The sequence below is a fragment of the Poecilia reticulata genome, chromosome 2, assembly GCF_904066995.2.
Source record: "Poecilia reticulata chromosome 2, P_reticulata-male-v2, whole genome shotgun sequence".
In the NCBI taxonomy this organism is placed as follows: domain Eukaryota; kingdom Metazoa; phylum Chordata; class Actinopteri; order Cyprinodontiformes; family Poeciliidae; genus Poecilia; species Poecilia reticulata.
In genome coordinates, this window is record NC_088831.1 from 1,844,161 (window position 1) to 1,860,337 (window position 16,177).

The 16,177-nt window shown below is 41.1% G+C and overlaps 1 protein-coding gene across 5 annotated transcripts in view; it reads left to right on the forward strand.

The window, feature by feature from the left end:
- The first annotated feature begins 6,937 nt into the window (after positions 1–6,937).
- The window catches only part of filip1l (filamin A interacting protein 1-like), a 163,956-nt gene continuing 154,716 nt past the window's right edge, over positions 6,938–16,177 (forward strand). Inside the window, exons 1-3 of one of the 5 annotated variants that reach the window (XM_081614634.1) lie at positions 6,942–7,196; positions 13,566–13,793; positions 13,877–13,940. The gene's annotated coding sequence lies outside the window, so the exon portion shown is untranslated. Of the gene's footprint in view, positions 7,197–11,693; positions 13,470–13,565; positions 13,794–13,876; positions 13,941–16,177 lie in introns of those variants that run through there. The other 4 variants (XM_081614639.1, XM_017302573.2, XM_008430843.3 and 1 more) reach the window with 4 other exon arrangements.

Sequence of the window (16,177 nt, forward strand, 5' to 3'; positions counted from 1 at the left end):
CCGCACAGCCAGTCGTGCTGCCTGACGCCCAGGAGCTAGCCGAGCGGCCTGAAAGCCCAGAACCAGGTGCGCAGCCCGGAACCATGGGACTACTGCAGCAATGTGAGGCGAGACGACAGCAGCAGCGGGGTGAGGCACAGACGGAGCTGAGGCAGGAGCCGGGTCAGCTGAGGCAGGAGCCGGGTCAGCTGAGGCAGGAGCCGGGTCAGCTGCGGCGGCCTCCGGAGGTGCGGTGGGTGCTCCGGCAGGGACGGACACTGGGGCTGGAACTGGCAACGAGAGGCGGAGCGATTGCAGCGGTTACAGGAGGTTGGGCTGGTGCAGGAGACAACGGAGAGGCTGGTGGTGGAACCGGAGCTGGGTTGGAGGTATGTTTTTCTTGCAGATAGATGTCATATAGTCCAAGAACCAGGTCGAACAGGGTCGGATGACCCTTGTAATGGTGGAGGAGGCGGAGGTAGTCGGTGTCCGTGTACTCGCTCCAGGTCTGTGGGCCCATGATGAAAAGTGGCGTTCCTCACCATTTAGTGGTCGGGTCCTTCAGTCATGAGGTGGTGGTTTTAGGTGGTGAGGATAAACGCAGGCGGACAGTACCCCATCACGACGGGCTGATTTGTGTGAAACGTGGAGAAGTTTTCAATTTAGACATCTAAAATCACATGAATTTCAATGGAAGCTTTTCACTTTTTTTCACTGTACATGTGTAGCGGTTAAAAACAGGAAGTCAGAATCACCGGAATCAGGATAATTTTATTCCTGTTCAAAACAAGAACATTTTTACTCCAGCAGCTCCCGGGCTTCAGCTTCCTCACACACACCTTAACCAACCAAAAAAACACACACAAAATAATCACTTTGGCAAGGAAAACTTAATAGACGTTACAAACGTGGGAATAGACCCTTTTCACAGCGACGTCACACAACTTCCGTTATGGCTCGAAGCTGTGTATCTTTACTTCCGGTGTGATTTTGCCTCTGGAAACCTGACTGAAAAATTCACGGATACTCATTATCTTAAGGATATAATAAAAGGTAAGGTTAATAATAACAGTTAGATAGCTGTTATTACTCACTGTCAATTCACCATTCTCTGTGTAAAATAAACAGCCTCCGATCGGACAGTAAACCAGCTAGCAGCAGCTTTAGCCACAGTTGGGAAAATATATACACCGCTGTCTGCAAGTGTTGTAACGTTAAAAGGTTCACTTTCTGTATTAACTGTAATAAAACAGTATTTATATGTTAGCCTTCATCAGTCATTGTCAGTTTACCATTTTCCAACTGTATTTAAAGAAATCAGCCTCCGATCGGAGAGTAAACCAGCTAGCAGCAGCTTTAGCAGCAGCTTTAGCTGCTGCTAGCTGTCATACATCGCTCTGTCAGTGCTGTAACGTTTAGAGATTCACTTTATTTATCAACTTTAATAAAACAGCATTTAAGTGTTAGATAACCGTTATTAGTCATTGTCAATCCACCATTCTCTGACTGTGTATATAATAAACAGCCTCCGATCGGAGAGTAAACCAGCTAGCAGCAGCTTTAGCCACATTTGGGAAAATATATACGCCGCTGATTGTCAGTGCTGTAACGTTTAGATGTTCACTTTCTGTATCAACTTTAATAAAACAGCATTTAAGTGTTAGCCGTTATTAGTCATTGTCAATTTACTATTCTCCAACTGTATTTAAGGGAACCAGCCTCCGATCGGAGAGTAAACCAGCTAGCAGCAGCTTTAGCCAGTTAGGAAATGTATAAACCACTGCCTGTCAGTGCCGTGTTGTTAAAAGTTTCACTAAAATCACTTATATCTTCCAACACTGTTGTTTAGAAAAGCATTTTAAATATTGATTTAAGCGCCATCTGCCAAATTTCCATATTCTGATGTGATTCATAATTTCTCCATTTGTTTTGTTGTCCATCTTTCTCAACAGTAGCCGACCAACAACCTACCATATCTGAGATGGTCTTGTTCCTCTGTCCATGGCAGGTTCAGTCAATCAGCTGTGGGACACCTGCTGCCTAGTCAAAGTATCATGGACCTCTTGATTTAAAAGGAGAAACCAGTACAGAGCCTCCCTGCTCCTGCAAGTGACACTTCTTGGAAGAACACTCACTACTGCAAGCAGCTGTGTTAGAAATAAAATCTTTGTGTATCTATTCTGTAATTAATATCTATATGTATCTATTAATAAATGAATTGATGTTGTGTAGAGTACTGTAAAAAAAACTATTGCTAACTTCTCTTGAGTAATCTACATATGTGCAACTTTTACATTTAAATTGCTTATTTTTGTAAATTTTACACATCTGGCAACAAAGTATGTGGAGGAGAGGAAATGCTAAAATAAAGCTGCCATTGTGGACCAAAGACATGAGGTTTGTGGCTGTTTCTTTAAAACATCTATTTAATAATTACATTAAACACTATACATGTATATAATTACCACAGTTAATAATTTAAGTCATTGATAGAGAAAATGTATTTAGAAAAGGCATATCAATTTTATTTCAACTGTATGTACTCAGGGTTCACAACTTAAGAAGACATCTATGTAGGGTCCTTGGCGGGTGCCAGTCTGCAGTGAACTGGTGGATGACAGAGACGATGCTATACTGTAGTGAGCAGTTTGAAGCAGAAGTCCCACCATGTGATCCACAGGGTTTTCCCACCTGAGCACAAACTTCATGCACTTTGTTTCCACAGGCACCACAGCAGAATCAAGTGTAACCTGTTAAAAGGGATATAAAGTTGTTATTCCTACGTTATCAATTTTCTACTGCCAAGTCTACAACCGCAGGAAGTATAAGAAACTTAACCTTCTAATCATAACATTTGATAAATATTCATTGGAGAAATGTGAAGTTAATGAGCTAATATAGATAGATAGCTCATCACATTTCTCCAATGAAACGTTAATATCTATATCTCTATCTAAAACAGCGTCTTCCTCCTCATGTCTTGATCGTATTAAGAGTTTAACTTCTCAGGACGTGATGGAGTAGCGAGTGTTTGGCATAACGGTCAATTTTGGACTTGTGGCTACAGGTAATGTTGCTACTTAGCGGGTGGTGAAACTAGCGTAAATGAGGAGGGTTTAATACGATCACGCATTTTACATGACGAGTGGCAACCCCAGTCTATACTATAAAAATGTGATTAAGATTAGAGTCTAAATACATTCTATTTCCCAAACAGAAAGGCTACGTAATGTTAGCCAGCTAACAAATTACTATTGCTTGCCTAGCATGTCAACTAACAGCTAGAAAAAAACAAAACACATACCTTCGTAGTCAAACTGGTATCATTCAGCGAGGAATTTGTCCAGTTTAGATTATGTTGATGAAGAAAAATTGTTTGCAAATAGTGATATATCTTTAAATCGTATTTGTGGCAGCAGCGTTAGAGTCCAGAAACAGCGTTAACTACACACACCGGAAATAAAGATACACAGCTTCGAGCCATAACGGAAGTTGTGTGACGTCATGTGAAAAGGGTCTATTAAATGCCCAGTGAGGTGCTGCTCTAAACATAAAACAATTAAACAATGATATATATATAAAAACGTATGAGTTTACAACATACTTTGAATTCGATTTTAAAGCTTTCATTTTTAAGATGAGGTAAAGTGGTAAGAAAAATATTGAGGTTTTATGAAACACCCTCCACTGCCTCAAGTTTAGTTTACAAGTGTCATGACCTGTAAATTTGGCAACAGATTTAAATGATGATGACATGTTGATTTCTGGCCGCAGCAGTATTCATAATCTCACAGCACACGCCGTTAAAATAGATTCTAGAGTTTGAAACAGGAGGCGATCCAAAACTCACCGGTGGGATAAAAACGAAACATCAAATGTCATTATGTAATTTTTCCTTCTTTTTTGAGTTTATTTTTAAACTAATATTGAAGCAATTTTCACATTGTGAAGTGTGATGAGTTACTGTGAGTCAAAGTCGGATGATGTTTCCATGGTTACTTTCTGTTTCAACATAATGTTGCATTTCCAGTCAATTCAGATAGGAATAAATGTGGGCGTGTCCTCATTTGTTGCTTAGGAAATTAGAAATTGCAATTTTTAAATGTGATTTTACAAAGAAATTTAAATGGTCTTTTCTTCACTTTTATTTAAAAATTTAATTTCTTAATATTTTTTTGACCCCTTAACCCTTAGCATACAGTGAGACCTTCTCCCCCTTCTTGCAATACGCTGTCCATCCGTCCCGGGTAGCATACCATAGAGTGCCCTCAGCACTCAATGGTATGCTAACCCTCCCCCACCCACCATCTCTCCTTTGACCTGCCCCCCCGTTCCCTCCTTCTTCGCCCCCCCACCCTTCTAATGATATGCTAAAGCCCCCGCCCCTGCACTCTAATGATATGCTAGCCCCCCTCACCCTCAGCTTCTCTCCTTCACCCCCCCCAGGCCTCCCTCCTTCTTTGCCCTCCTCCCCTTATAACAATGCCACCTAGTCCACCCCCACCTTATCTCCTTCTTCTTCGAAACCCCACCCCCACTTCCTCCCGCACCACCATTTCCTCGGTCCCCTATTCTCGCTCTTCGGTACGTTTTACCCCCCCAATGCTCTGACTGTAGCAGCGGACAACTATAAGTTTCCGGTATTCTAAAATTCAAAATTTGTCAGCACTTACAACCATAATCATCCACTCCTGTGAGTTGTGAAGTTCTGCTGAAGAAATACATCCGGTTTTGACACGTTCTGACAACGTGTGAGAAATTGGTGAGAAAAGTCCTGTGAACACCGTTAAGCATGAGGGTGCACAGAGCCCGACTTTGACTCAGCAAAGGTGCACAGATTATGCGTGGTTACACATGCAGCTGGCGGATTCATGTCAAAACAAACCCTAAAATGCCTTATATCCTCATGACAGGATGCATGTTAGCTACACATCGGTGGCTTTTGATTTAGTGTCTAAGACCAGTCAGAAATATTCCAGAAAATATACAGGCATGACAAAATGAGCTCAAGTCGCTTTCTGGATATTATTGGCTCGGAAAAAGCCATTTCTTAACATTATTGGTCGAATGCGGTGTCAATTAAAAGGGGGGGCTCTAGGCTGCCCAATTAAAACATCATAATGGACAATGGCAGAATTTAAACCCCTTAAATTTCACCCCCGAAAAATACAATGGAAAAATAACACGTGGGCATTCCAGTGCAAATTAAGGGGTTAAATAACATCAAATATCCATACTTTCAAAGTATGAATATTTATGGAGTATGGAGTAGGTTTTCATCAGGTGTCCATCTTTTTTACATGACTGTATAAATTATGTAAGCCATAACAATGTTTAGTTCATAAAAGATTTACTAGACTCCATTAGAATCAGCGTGATACAGAACAGCTAGCTGAGCTGAAAGTGATTACTAAGTTCCCATCCTGTCAGATCTACTGCTTTTCTTGCTGAGCTTTGAAAAGTCTAAATCAATCCTCCTTCATTAACAGAGAATTTACATCATAATCAACGCAAGTTGTCAATATTGACAACAGGGAGGACAGCTTTGATGTGCACCAGCAGGAAATTTACCAGAATATTTCTTTCTCTCTTTTTTTCCACATTTCTATTTTTAAATGACTCATCAACACATTGGTCAAACTGTGCTTTTGACAAACTATGCTGTTCCTCCTTGTGTACAAGATAGCATGTGCACTAAAGCACAGCTAGCTGCATCAGGAATTTAGAAAAGTAGCAGTTTATTAGAGAGGCCACTCATCTAAATGAGTGACTTTCCCGGGCAGACAGTTCCATTTGAAAAGTTATTGCCGCCAGTGACTGTGTTCCATTTTTGTTTTCACATCCAGTAGAAAGTACACCTGGTTTAGTTTCTCCTTGGTTAGTTGAAGGACATTTGCCCTATTTAAACGGTTGAAGGTCAAAGTCAAGTTCATTTATACAGCATATTTCCAACAATTTGTGTTTCACAAGCTAAAATACAAGTAAAATAAAGAAAATGCATTGAAATTATGCATAAATAATACACAACACATTATGACAATAAAAAAAGCTATGACTGTTTAAGCAAAAATGTTTTGGTCACAATGAGCTGGAGGTTTAAAATGTCCCAGTGTGTGTGCAGATCTAATATATATTTGAGTTGGAACTCAGAAGGAGCTAGAATATTTAGTGATGTAAGAAGAAAAAGTTAACTTTTTGGATCCTTTAAATTACAGGAAGCCAGAAGAGAAAGAAGGTGATAGCAGTGTAGCTATCAGGAATCAGGGTGTACTAACTTCTTCCTCCTAGCAAACACAGTTTTGTCATCTGCATTGAGTAAAACAAGGTTAATATTTGTCCTTTTTTTCAAAGATAAATAAAAGAGATCAGACATAAATATGTGAATACTGAAAGAACTTTAATATTTAATATGCTGTTCCAGTTCTTCGTTTCTGTATCACCATTGCTGTTTTTTTAAAACACTTTCATCCTTGAATCAATCATGATATTTAATTCAAAACTCCAAAAATGGGAGCTTCTGATAGTTTTTACTCCACACAATCGCTGAGTCACTGCTCTTCTTTCATTTCTCAATGAATTTCTTTCAATACCTCTGGAAAAAAAATCCCTTTGTTCTGGAAAATCATATGTAAGCCTTGATGTGACAGACAACTTCGGGGTTTCCTTCCATGTTCAGGCATAGAAGAGGGTGCAGTGACACAAACACATACCTGAATGAACTGGTCAAACTAAATAGTCGTTTGAAGGTCACAGAAAGTCCAATCCACAGGTCAGAACCTGTTTGCTTTCTCTGGAGGAACATCATAAAAATGCAATCTGTGGCTCAACAACGGCTGTAATTTTGTTACGACTCAGATGTCAGCAGGCTTTGACTGGACAACGTCTTTTTGTTGATAAAATGACGCTTGTACCTTTATTTGGTGGCCATATGGCAAGTGCTTAGGAGGGGAAGGGCAGCCGTGTCTGAAGGTGTCAAAGGGGAGGGTGGTTTAAATTTAACCGCAACAAGGCAGATATCTGCAAGACAGCCCACCCCTCCCTGGTTGCCTCTCCCTCCTCTCCCACAAACACATAGCTAGACAGCAGCAGCAGCACGCACGCAGCATCCTGTCAACCTGGACTGGAAGTAGAGGATAACGGAGGACAAGGCGCTGAGGAGGTGTGAGCTGCAGGCTGCAGGGAGGCACTGCAGAGGCACCGCGGCTTGGCGGTGAGAGGTAAGGCTGGAGCCGGGCTGGAGGAGCCGGCTGGGCGTGTTTTTGCTGCGCTGGTTGAGACAGACGCATGTCTGTGTGACAACAAGGACGGGAAGTGAGCTGCACCATTTTATTCAGCAGGGAATCGGTCTGTGATTCTTTAGGTTCTTGAAGTTGGCTTTGTGAGCAGGATATAAATACCGATGTGGCAGCTTTTCTCTGCTGTTCTTGCTAATTGGACAGATTCAGATTAGACTGATGAGGAGAAGGAGGTGGTCGCCTCTTGACTTAACCTAATGGGATTGAATTTACCCTGATTAGTTTGAGAGAATATTTTCAATTTTGATTTCCACTTTGCTGCCTCTCTACTGGAGAGTGAAATTGGATCAGTGAAGGAGAACATGATGATGGTAGGCTGCTGGCTGTAGCCAGGGAGTTTCCAGAACGATAGCATACAGTAACCGGGAGCAGTGAGGGCGCCGGCAAAGGGAGGTCAGGTTACTGTTCAGCACTCACAGCTCAGTTTGGAAACACTTTAAGGCTGCTGGTAGCAGCGGACAGAGGTCAAATGTCAGGCCAAGGGAGTATTTTTCAGCAAGTCAGCTTGATTCCGAATTTCTGCTTTGCATTAATTTCACAATACTTTTGCCCTTCCCCTCCTACTTTTGCATTAAAAAATACTTTTTAATGCAAAAGTATTTTTAATACATGGTCACTCTATGTGGATTAGCCCTCAGCTTCATCTCCAAGGTTTTAATATAAAGACTGCAACATAGAGTGCACTATGTTACCCAGAATACATCACAAACATTGTGTCTATATCATGCAGTGAGAATATTTAACATATGACATCTTCAGATCCTTGAAATTTACTCAAAAACATTGATAGTTCAAACACGATTAACTTACAGAGCACAGAAATAAAGAAGGGGCAATATCTTATTTAAATAACTACAAAACACGTTAAAATGCAAACTTTATTGATTATTTTTCTATTTTTGTTCAAATATAAAATTTTTCTGTTTTAACAAAAACAAAACTTTTTTTTTTTATTTTTGTTATATACATTTTGGACTTATATTTTAAACCCAAACTATATACTCTTAAATAAGAAAGATCTTAACAGTGAAACAGAAACACCTCTTGGGATTTTCAGATGTTTTCTAGAAGAAACGGTTTGAGAAGAATTATAATGAACTTCTTTATGACTTTAACACGTCGTAATCTGTCATTTAAATTACAATTTTTTTTATATGTCATTTCAATGGGAAACTTTATTACAATAGTGAGATATAAAACTTATCTTGTTAAAGTGAGAAAGTTCCTTATTTTAACGAGTTTTGCTTCTCGTCAAATGAGAAGGTTTTCTGATTTTTCATTTTTGGTATAATTAGATTCTGTTCCTGAATTTATTTCCAAGATCTGGCAGCTAACTGCATTAAAAGTGGGAACCTTCTTAGCGCTACCGCAGAAGCTAACGTCTGCGGGCTTGGTTAATACAGCCAATCAGTATCAAGGAAAATAGATGTCACTCCTGGATTGGTTGCTGCAGCTGTGTGTCTTCTAGCACTGCACTGAGGTATTTCAGCTTCTCAGTTCTCAAGATGTATTTTCTGTGGGACAACTGATATATGCTTTATGAAAAAAAATCTACAAATAGTTAAGCTACGTTCAACAGAAAAATCTGTAATTCTCTTTTTACTTGTATTTGTTTAGTTAACACCCCCCGGTTGTTTGTGTAATTGTATTTTTTCTGTTCTGTTTTCATTTGTTTTTTTGTTGTGTACTTGCCATTTGCCAAATAAAATGTATTTAAAAAGAAAAAAAAGAGAACACGAAGAGAGGGAAAGGAACTGAAGTGCAGCAGATTTCAATATAAGAGCATGAATGTAAACGTCTGCCTAAAAGTCGAAAAGCTAAACTACAGCACAGACATTAAATTCATTCATCTGAAAGCTGATGAAACAACTAAGTAAATTAGTGTTGTAGAATTCATCCTGAAAAATTTATTTAGGAGAAGCTAAGTGCGCTAAATGTTTTCAAAGTTAGCAAAAATGCCACACAGGCCAATTGAAAATTAGCTCAGGTATTAGTGCATTAGCGAAAGTGTGCTTACTGCTGTATCTTTCACTAGATGTTAGAAAAGCTCTGTCAGAGTCAGCTCTGATTTAAAGATTTCAGAATTTATCTTTTTATATCCCACAACAGAAGAAATGCAAAAATATTTTACAGACACGGTATGAGAAGTAGCTTCTGAATTCTGCTTATCTACCTCTGAGGCTGCAGAGCTAAAGTTCTGGCAGACTTTAGCTCAAAAGCAGAATTAAAATAACAACATAAAACATAAACCATATGTTCAGACAGCCACAACACTTTAGAAATCAAAGTTCAACACAGTCATATAGCGTTAGCTAAACAAATCCAGTTTTTCATAGCAGGATGTGTCTCCAACGTTGGGCTCCAGTTCACGTTTCTAATTTGATTCTGTATTTGACATTTTAGACATTTATGGTAGTCAAATTTCCCACAACCGAAAGCAGGTTCCACAGAAATACTGAAATATAGTATCAAATATGATTCACACATTTTCACCATAGTTTTTCTATAAAATATTTGATTATACTGTTTTATTTCTTGTATAACAGTATTAAAGACTGATTTTAATTTCTTTTTTTTTAAATGTAATTCACTGTTAAAGTAGAAGTAGGATTTGACAGCAGATTTGGTGAGGGTTTTAGTTGGTGACAGGTTAATCTGTCTGATAGCTGAATGGAGCCTTCTGCTGCTACGCTAAGACGACTCAGAGGTGTCTGTTTAGCAGATTGACCAGCAAACAGACTTTATGTTGGAATACATTAAAGCTTAGCAAATATGTCATGATCTTTCAATAGAACAGAATAAGGAGATGGGGTCTATTTTTATAGAGCCGTGCAAAATAATCAATTGTAACTTTAAGACCAGAGAGAAGGAAACCATAACTGAAAGAAACCATGCTTGTTTCTTTGATTAGACAGATAGGAACTGTCGTTAATGGATTAATTGTCAAAGCTTTACCCAGGGGTGAAAGTAGTTTTAAATTCTTGGGAGTACTATGACAAAAGTATATATATAACTGCTTCTTTGTGTGCTTTGGAGTTACTGTGCTGATTAAAATTGAATTGCTCTTGAATTGCTACAAAATGGAGCTGTATTTCCCTCAACCCACTGGCTGCAATGTTGACACCTTGAGATGCCATGAGACCTAAATTCTGAACATCATGGTATGGAGTTCATCTCAGTTTTCCATGTCTGGCATATATCCATTCAGTTTAGCTTTTAAACGGGTTATATTGATCCTGTGTCCAGATAGAGAATAATCTGATATAAATTTGTTATAAAAGTATTACTGATTGCACTTTAAAAATTAGTTATCTTTATGTTATTAAAGGTAAAGTTTAATCAGTAATGATTAACAATGTCAAGTTGTCATAACAAAGACATTTTGAATAATGTCAGCTTTGTATTAAAAGTGTCATGATTTACCGAATGATGCTTTATGACAACAGTCATAAATATTCATGAAGGCTTATTCATGTTCATGACAGGTGTTATGTCATGTTTATGAAAGTGTCATGACAGTCTTATTCACACTCCTTCAAATAAAGTGTTACCGTTCAAGTTTGTCGTTTATTGAACGTTCAGAAACTACTGCGGGTGTAAAGCACCACAGCACAGCAAAGGTACACAAAGGTAAAATAACCTGAACAGGTGATCAACTCAAAACCATTCGCACTTTTTTACTCTCTCTCTTTGTCATTTCCACCTTATTCCTACGCCCCACGATGCTTTGCGTGAATTATGAGCGCGACTTCCACCGCAAACCGGAACTGTCATTTGTTTACATGTTACCCTAACGCTACCAGACTTCCGTCAGAGCTTTTAGGCTATAAAATATGTGGGAACACCAGCAATCAAAGCTAAAATATGACAATATCGGTTTATCGCAACCTACAGCTATTGCGGGGAGGTATGACAACTTGAAGAAAGGGCCGCATTTCTTCAAGTCACACTAGCATATGTAGCTACCCACACTAGCATGCAGCTACTTCACTGACTCAGATGCTTCGGATGCAGATGTGGGTTATCTTGAACTTGCTGCAGCCACAAACTAAATGTGGTCTGATTATTAGAGTACAGCCACAAACAGCACAACAGTTACCCGACCTCCACAAGGGCATCTTACGACACTTTCCAGTGGCAAGTTGCTCTCAACAATAGGTTAATGTGTGATTCGGTTCAGTTCTAGTCCAGTGGGGAGATTCAGCTGTTGCGCAAGATCTGGAGCACAGCAGCTGAGGTCATTTCTCTGCTGATTTGCAGCGACACTCAGCAACGGAGAACCTCAAGGTTTTGGTTCTGATGGATTAAATAAATCCAGGTATTTTATTTTGTCTTATAAATACAATTTCAAGGCCCAATCATAATGACAAATACTCAGATCATAAACGTTATTATTTTTTAAATTCAAACAAAAAATAAAATTCACATCCCACCAAGCTAATATTGTGTAGTTCTGTGGTTCATACTGTCGACAACTCAGATCTATTACAGATCTCAGCTCTTCTCTGCTTTTGTCTTTGTTACTGTCAGTTCTTCAGAGAAACGAGCTGTTAGCAGCGCTGCTAATTCACGGTCATTCCGTTACAAAACTTAACAATCTTGTTCCTGTCATTCCCCATGATTAAACTCACAATTACAATAATCTGTGTTGGGTACCAGGTTGTGATTGGGTACCAAGCGATTACCAGCACGTGTAATCGCTTGGCTACACTCCTCTAAATTTTCAGCCTACCCCAGCATTAGTAGAATTAGTAGAACTATAGCCTTAGCTTCTCATTGTTTTTGGTGGCCGTCTCTCCACAAGGATGTGAAGGAGTTTGTTTTAGCATGTTCCGTTTGTGCCCATTGTAAACCCACCCATCAGTCTCCAGCTGGTCTACTGCAATCGTTGCCCACACCTAAACGGCCCTGGTCCCACATAGCAGTGGACTTTGTCACTGGCCTTCCTTCCTCTAAGGGGATGACCACCATCCTTACCATTATTGATCGGTTTTCTAAGGCCTGTCATTTGGTCCCTCTGAAAAAATTGCCATCGGCTTTCCAAATTGCTCAGCTCTTGGTCAAGCATGTTTTCCGTTTGCATGGTATTCCCCTTGACATCCTGTCAGACCGAGGTCCACAATTCTCGGCGCAAGTGTGGCGACATTTCTGTGCTGCGTTGGGGGCCAAGGCTTCGCTTACATCTGGTTATCACCCACAGTCCAACGGCCAGGTCGAGCACATGAACCAAGAGATGGAGGCCACTCTCAAGTGCGTCACCGCGTCCAACCCCGCCGACTGGAGCTGTTACCTACCCTGGGTAGAGTATTCCCACACCTCCGCTGCTACTGGTTTGACCCTTTTTGAGATCTCTCTAGGTTACCAGCCTCCTCTGTTTCCGGCTGATGAGGCGGACATTGCAGTCATGTCGGCCCGACACCATATCCGTCGATGCAAGGCCATCTGGGACAAGACGGTCGCCGCCCTTAGTCGCACAGCAGAGCAAAATCGTCGCTGGGCCGATTGCAAGAGGAGGGCTGCACCTACCTACGTACCGGGTCAGAAGGTTTGGCTCTCCACTAAGGACATTCCTTTAAAGTCTGTCTCCAGGAAGCTGGCCCCCCCGTTTCATTGGATCATATGTTATTGAGAAGGCCATTGGTCCGTCTGCCGTCCGCCTGTCGACTTCCCTCCGTGTTCATCCTACCTTCCACGTTTCCCAAGTCAAGCCAGTTCACTTCAGCCGGTTGTGCCCGCCAGAGGAGCCTCCCCTCCCCCCCCCGCGAGATTGACGGCCACCCTGCATATACTGTCCACCGGATTGTGGATTCTCGCCGCCGTGGGCGGGGTTGGCAATTTCTAGTAGATTGGGAGTGCTATGGCCCTGAGGACCGGCTACGGGTGCCAGGTTCTTTCCTCTTAGATCCCTCCCTTATCACTGATTTTCGTTCCTCCCGACCCTCTGGTTCTTCTGGACCGCCGTGTGGCGGTAGTTGAGGGGGGGGGGTACTGTTGGGTACCAGGTTGTGGGGTTAGTTTGCTTTCCTTTCAGCATCTCCAACTATCCAGGAGAGGGTGCCAGCGGGTTCAGTTTCTGTCTGAAGGGCATACTGACGGGCTCAACAGGACGCACCTGATTGAGATAATCATCATCACCCAGGAGTATATGAGCAGTGGGCTTCCAGCACTTCTCTGCCAGAGTGTTTGCCTTTTGTGGTACACCAGCCCCCTGAATTGCTATTCAGATCTGTTTCAAGGTTCCTATGTGTTGCTCTCTTTTTCTGACCCGTCTCTTGTCATCTATTTTTTCAGGACACCCACTAGTGTCTTTGGGGAAGTTTCCCCAAGCCTACAACTCTTGGATTACCCCAGCTCCTCTCTAGCTGGAAGCCCCACTCCACTGTTTTCCTCGGTGCCTCCACTCTGACCTACCTGTCCGCCCTCCAGGGCCACGACCGTCGTCGGCTTTCCTACACCTTCTCCTCATACCTCACTACTTGGAATCCACTCCCCTCCTCAGAACCTAAACTCTCATCACAAGTAAGCACTAGACTACTGTATATTCCTGGAGTTTTGTCATTTCCCACCGTCATTCAACTCACCATCTCCCTTTTTGTGTGCAGCCGCTCCGGAGTTCCCTGGTCCCTGTTGTCCATTCAGAAGCTCTGTTTATCACTTATACATATTGTAAATAAATCATTGCTTTTACTCTTCCTCTCTGTGAGTTTTCCTGCATGTGGGCTCGTAACGTAAAACCCACCATGACAATCTGTACTGAGCTCTCTGACAGCAGACGGTGTGTCCGTGAACATGTTTTACTAAATATTGTATTTTAACCGAAAAGAGAGATGTAACTTCTATCATGAATATAGATTAGCAAAAAGCCCTACAAATTACAATAAAATAATGTTAGTTCCGCTAGCCGGCGGAAGTAACACCATAATTGTTTCACCAGTAATCCCCCCTGGAATGAGGTGAGGACACCCGTTGCCATGGCAACCGCCTGCGCTCCTCGAGCTGAACAGAGATTGCTTTAAAACCATAACATTCAGTCCGTTACGATATTAGGTTTTCAGGCTTGATATTTATTTTTGCAATGATTTATAAGCGCTCCCCTGAACACAGCGGTGGTTGATTAGTTAATTTTAAACTCCTGCTCTGCCAGTAATTTTGGTAATGGAACCGAAACACACAGAATTGCGCAACACCTTGTAGAAACGATAATTATAGAGATTATAATTTTTGTTGGGTCATTAATTTGAATACGTTTTGTTGATTTTTTTGTTAATACATTTACGAACATTTTGATAAGTAAATCAGAGGAGGACGTGCTGGTCTCAGCGTCCTGGTGGATGGATGGATAAATAGATGGTTAAAATTTAAATACAGGATATTTTTCCTTTAGATTAGCAGTCTGATAGTGGCTGCAGGATCATCAATAACTCCTTCAAAATGTTTATGAAAATCGGTTATTTTTACACACAAACATATTATTTTGCTGTTCATCATTGAGAAATGACTTCAGATTCTAAATCCAAGTAGAAGAAAGAAAAAACTGATAAAAGATCAACTAAACTTTTGAATATTTACAGAGAATTTTTAATATTTATACTAAAGGAATATTAGCTCACATGCTAATGGAGCTTTTTCATCTTTAGTCCAAGTAAACTGAATTAATTCCAGTTAAGGGATAGTTCCACTTCCTCCATTCACTGCCTTGTCAATAAGACAAATTCCTCATTCTTGCAAAAACAGATAAAACAGGCTTTCATAAATAATTATATTTTAGTTTATAACAACATTATAAATCAAGATCAGGCGTTTTAACGGTGAACCTTCCCTACCTTGTGTGCTGTCAGGAGACTGACAGATTGAGGCCAGTGGGTCAGGGGTCATTAACACGAACCTCCCTGAGCTCCACAAGGTGAAGGCCGGATTAGAAGACCTGGCTCAGAAGGCTTTACTGCTGCTTGATTCAGTCATGGAGTGGAGATTAACTCTGTCCTCCGTCTCAGGAGCAGCAGACAAACTTCTCTTTGTTTTCTCTTTAGAACTGGAAGGAACCCTGTCAGTTGGGTCAAGCATGAGGGGAAACACAGTTGGGCTTTCAGGTCCAGAGATCCTGTTTCCCTCATAGAACTGCAAGCCGCTCAGGGAAAACGTTTCTGTATATACAGAGAGAAAGAGCAGTGTTGCTTGACTTTAGACAGGCTCTATTTCTCAAAGCTCAGCCTTCTGCTTCACCAGCAGTATCAGGTGCAGTATGCTTTCGTGGAAGCCGCTCCTATGAGGAAAGGTGAGGACAGGAAAGGCAGACTGATTTGGACGCCGTGTGACTTGTCTAACTTTTCCAGTGTTGAGACGATATCGTTTTAAGATAGCTGAAAAATAATCAGTAGAAACATCTAGACTCCAGCTGCTTGAGCAGCCTACAAACAGAAATACTCCTGCTAGTCTCCCTTACGCTATTCCAGTCAATTCTCATCTCCCTTCACTGCTCCATTTGGGATTCCTCCAGTTGAGCTCAGTTTCAACCAAGCCAATCAGCGAATACAAAGATTTTCTGTGCTCTTCTATAAGTGTAGTCTGCCTGTGGTTGTCCAGCAATGGCAGCAAAGGAAGTGAACGAAGCTGTTCAGCCCATGTTGGCCACACTTCCAAATAATGAGCAACTACAGTCAGAGCAAGAAGAATGATTAAGATATTTTATTGATGACGAAGATGTTGTTCCGGTTGGGGCTTCTCTCTTCGCAGTTAATGGTTGTTTACAGCGGTAAGCTTCATCCATCTAGCACACAGATGTCACAGCCAAATGGTAGCGATTGGGTAAAATCCAATCGCTGAAAACTTCAACAGAGACCATACCGAGGGTTCAGATCCTGAGAATGAAGCAAAGCGTGTAACAAGAGGTAACAAAAATACTC